This window comes from Dendrobates tinctorius, unplaced genomic scaffold, assembly GCF_039654945.1.
Source record: "Dendrobates tinctorius isolate UK_male_01 unplaced genomic scaffold, ASM3965494v1 ptg000116l, whole genome shotgun sequence".
NCBI lineage: Eukaryota > Metazoa > Chordata > Amphibia > Anura > Dendrobatidae > Dendrobates > Dendrobates tinctorius.
Genome location: NW_027361784.1, coordinates 9,077,118 through 9,081,664, shown reverse-complemented (window position 1 = coordinate 9,081,664; position 4,547 = coordinate 9,077,118).

The following is a 4,547-nucleotide window of genomic DNA, read 5'->3' as shown; positions in this document are numbered from 1 at the left end:
GTTACCACACTGAATGTGCCTGTACACCCGTCCTGGGACACCCACACAGCGCCCCCTAGCTGACATAGTGGTAACTACACCACATACCTCCCCCCTCTGTTCAAACTTGTGGGGTTGAACACATGACATCACCCAGGGATCTTGAGACCTGGCACCCATGTCACCTTGCCCTACCAGTCGGGAGGACCATCTCCGTCTGTTTCGGTAGTCATACTGCATATTTACGTTAGGCCTCCCTTGCCCCCAGCGGTCAGTATCTCGGCCTTGGGCTTTGGCCTTCCCGTCAACGTCCGTCAGTGTGACCAGACACTCTTTAGTCTCCACCTGTCTGCAGTGTGCTTCATCACGCGACCTTTCTCTCACTGGCTGGCTCTCCCAGTTCGCACGGTCATGAGTCCCACGTCCAGCTGGGCCAACTGGCTGGTTTGAGTCTGACCCTCTGTCGCTATGTCCACCACCGAGTCTCGTGCCTATGTTACTAAGATTAGAACGGCCACTTACGGACTCTCGACGTTCTTGCCTTCGACTACCTGTCCTTTCATTCCTTGGAGGATCCCTTCGGGTCCTTACACCTTGGGTTGGAGGGGGACGCCACCTGACGTTCTCTATTTGCTCATTCATCTGCAGCCGATCCTGTCTTAGCTGCTCAATCTCCTTCAGGTACGCTACCCGATATTCCAGGAGCATGCGAAGCTTCCCAATGCTTTCCACCGAACCAACCACAATGACAGGAACAATGTCATCTTCAATAACGACTTGGATTTCACCAGCAGGTGGGATCCTCACTCTCTTCACACAGGATCGATTCACCATCTCCTGCATCACCTTTCCAAGTCTGCCAACGACTTTCCCCACCAGATTTCTGGGCACCGGAATTATGTCTTCCACAAAGCCCAGCCGACTTTGTGCTTCCCTTGCAAGCTCCAGACGTCGAGCGGCTTTCCAATTACGCTTCACGAGCATCTGTTTCGTGCGGAGACATTGTAGGTGCATCTCCTTCAGGACAGCCACCCTTCTCTCTGTGTCTTCCGTTTCTGCCAGTATCACCAACTGGTCTGTTTCTGGTGCCCAGCTCACACTATAGGCCTTTACTGCCTTTTTAAAGGTCTCATGCACACCTTCGCTGGCACACACTTCTCGCACGTCTTCGGGTACCTCCATCACACACTTGAAGGTCATGGACTTGCTCTCATCCTGGACAGATGGCTCTGGGTTCCCCACGGACACTTCCCTCAAGGTATCTGCCAAGACCGGGTGACTGTCTTGTGCAGCTCTTGGCTCACCATCTTCCTGAGATTTACAGTCTTCAGGACCCTTTTCCAAGATGGGCTTTGGCAGTTCTGCCTTGCTATCAGTCGGGCAAGGCCGCTGTATGTCTTCGCCCATCCACTTCTTCTCCTGTAGAAGACCTTTTACTACTCCACTGAGTTCTTGCAGAACTTTATCTCGCTCCTCTGCCAGGTAGCGACGCTGATCCTCTCTCCTGAGAATCTCCTGTTGATGCTTCTCTTGGGCCTCTCTGAGCACCTCCATATCTTCCAACAGGGTCTTGTTCATGGTTTTACACGCTGACAGGTGACCTCTGAGCTCAGAGACTTCCTTCTCCAGCTCATCCACTCTGTGCTCAGCTGCTTGCCTTAGGACTCTTTCCCGTTCGACATGTTCTGTTACAGTCTCCTTTATAAGCTGTATCTCACGATCTTGTTCTCTTTTGGCCAGCACGTGTCTCACCACTACCTCTTTAATTATATCATCAAAGGGTACCACTGGGTCAGTCACACCAGTCGAGTGAACCCTCCAGTTACCGTCCAGCACCAATGTGTCTAGTCCAGTAGTCTCATCTCCCAGCCCACCATCTGTCTTATCACGAGACGTCAGGTCCGTCAGTTGGGCAGATGTACTTCTTCCTCTGGTCAGTTCTACCTCTGACCTGTCCATGTCAGGAGCCGTCACTGTTTCAGTGTCTGCTTGCCCCACAGTCGAAGCATCTCCACCGTCCGACCAAACGTCATCAAACAAAAGAAAGTCCCGGCCCCTCTCCCAGGCATAGACTAAGTCCCATGGTATCCCTCTACCTTGGCACTCACCACCTTTGGTCCCCTCAAACACTACTGTGTCTACTGCGTAGTTCACCGTGACCCCGTGTTTACAGCGAACCCTGACGTTTTTCTCGGTCAGAGAGAAAACGAGAGGCGTTCCTGTCAGAGTCACCTGACTCTCTGATTCCAGCCGACCAAAGGCTCCTTCCCGGTGCAGCATCACTGTACACATCTGTGGCCTGTCATTACTACCTGGAAAGGATATTCCACATTCTGAAAAAGACCTGCACATACACTGCGGTACTCCAGACGTACCCAGTGCTGTCACTTCTTCAAACTTGGCCCCTTTCTGGACCACCACCCCGCTTTGGGTTGCCGCCCCCTCCCGGGACTCCACCCCATTTTGGGTTACCACCCCAATTTGGGCCACTGCCCCCTTTGGGGACTCCACCCCTTTACGGGCTACCACCCCGATTTGGGCCACCACCCCCTTTTGGGACTCCACCCCTTTACGGGCTACCTCCCGGATTTGGGCCACCGCCCCCTTTTGGGACTTCCCCATGTCCGTTCTGCAGAACTTCTTATGCCACAGTTCACACAGTACAGTTTGTCTTTTAACGATACCACACAAGTCTTTGTTGGCACCACCACAGCTCCTGCTGTCACTGATCACCGGCACCTCCGGCTGCTGTTCACACACATACACAGCGGCTGGTGTCACTGCAGCTCCTGCTGCGCCATCTTCGTGGACCCGCCAATCCACCGGAAGCCGCTTGTCACCTTCGTAACCCCGCCGGGTTACTGGAAGCCGCTTGTCACCCTCAAAGATAAAAAAGCCACAAAAGTGCGCCCATAGGGCCTTACCAGTGCAGGTATAATGGGTTATGCAGCAATAATACAGGGTACTCACCCTTAATAGTTGTGTAAAGCCACAACTGTATCCGCTTAGTCACATGCAATAAAGCTGCAGCAGGACGGTGTAGACAGACAGCGTCTGCTACCAATGCTCCCAGGGCAGATCCCTTAAAGAAAACACCAGGTCCTTGTGCTGCGAGACCTTCGTGACCCCACTGAGCCACAGCAAGCACCTTCAGGTTTTGCAGAGGAAAAGAAAAAAAAAGAGAAAAAACACATGCACAGTCTCTCACATGTCCTGTTCGTGTGCCACTCAGGACCTACCGTCTCCACCTGAGACCGTCCAACACACAGGGCACACCGGGTGCTATTCAGGGAGCCGACCCTCCTCCCAGGGTCTCCCAACACACCAGCCTCACCAGGTCCAGGGGCTCAGCGGGTGCTCTTCAGGACATCCGTCTCCGCCTGAGACTGCCCAACACACGCCTCACCAGGTCCAAGGTCATAGCACGTGTTCCAGGGATCCGATTCCTCTCCCAGAACCTCCCAACACTGACCCTCCAGGACCTTGCTCACTGACCCCTCCAGGAACACAGTCTCTCACTGACCCAGGTCAGTGCACCACAGACTCCTGTCTGTTATCTGTGTCGGCCACACAGGTTCCTGGACGCCTCTTCTCCTCCAGAGGTATCCCACAAATATTAACACAGTCACTTTCTCTGACCTCGGTCAGTATTACTCACGGTTGTCAGACCGTCTGCTCTCCTGGCTCAGAATCGCCAGCGCTGCCACACGTGCTTCTGGGAATCGCTGCCCGCAGTCTGTCACCAATTGTAGGGATTCGACTCGCTTAGGTGCAGCGGGAGACAAACATGAGGCACGTTCCTTTAAAATTTCACCAGGTTTATTACTCCATAAACCATAGACAGCATAACACTGAAATGTAACCTTCACTTCAGGCAAAGGAACAGAAATGTCCGTGGCTTCAGACTCGGACTGAGAATCTCAGCACATGCTGGGAGCTGTAGTCCTCCCCATATACACTCTCTGTAGTGTCCCCCCTGGACACATGGAAGTCTGTCCACACTCAGACAGACTCCCTCCACACTCTCTCACATGTGCCAAACACCTCAATTACATAGCCCTGTAACCACACCCACAGGTGATCACATGACTATGACATCACTAAAGGTTGTATAGACACACACAGGCTTCCCTGACAGAGTGTAACAGAAAGATCAGCAGTACCTCTGCTGATCAATACACCCTGGAGCCTGCATCCCAAGGCCACCCACCTTGAGACCCATAATGGTCATTTAGGACCCTGCTCCTGTTACCACACTGAATGTGCCTGTACACCCATCCTGGGACACCCACACAGCGCCCCCTAGCTGACATAGTGGTAACTACACCACAATATATATATATATATATATATATATATATATATATATAAATATATACACTCACTGGCCACTTTATTAGGTACACCTGTCCAACTGTGTGTTAAGACTTAATTTCTAATCAGCCAATCACATGGCGGCAACTCAGTGCATTTAGGCATGTAGACATGGTCAAGACAATCTCCTGCAGTTCAAACCGAGCATCAGTATGGGGAAGAAAGGTGATTTGAGTGCCTTTGAACGTGGCATG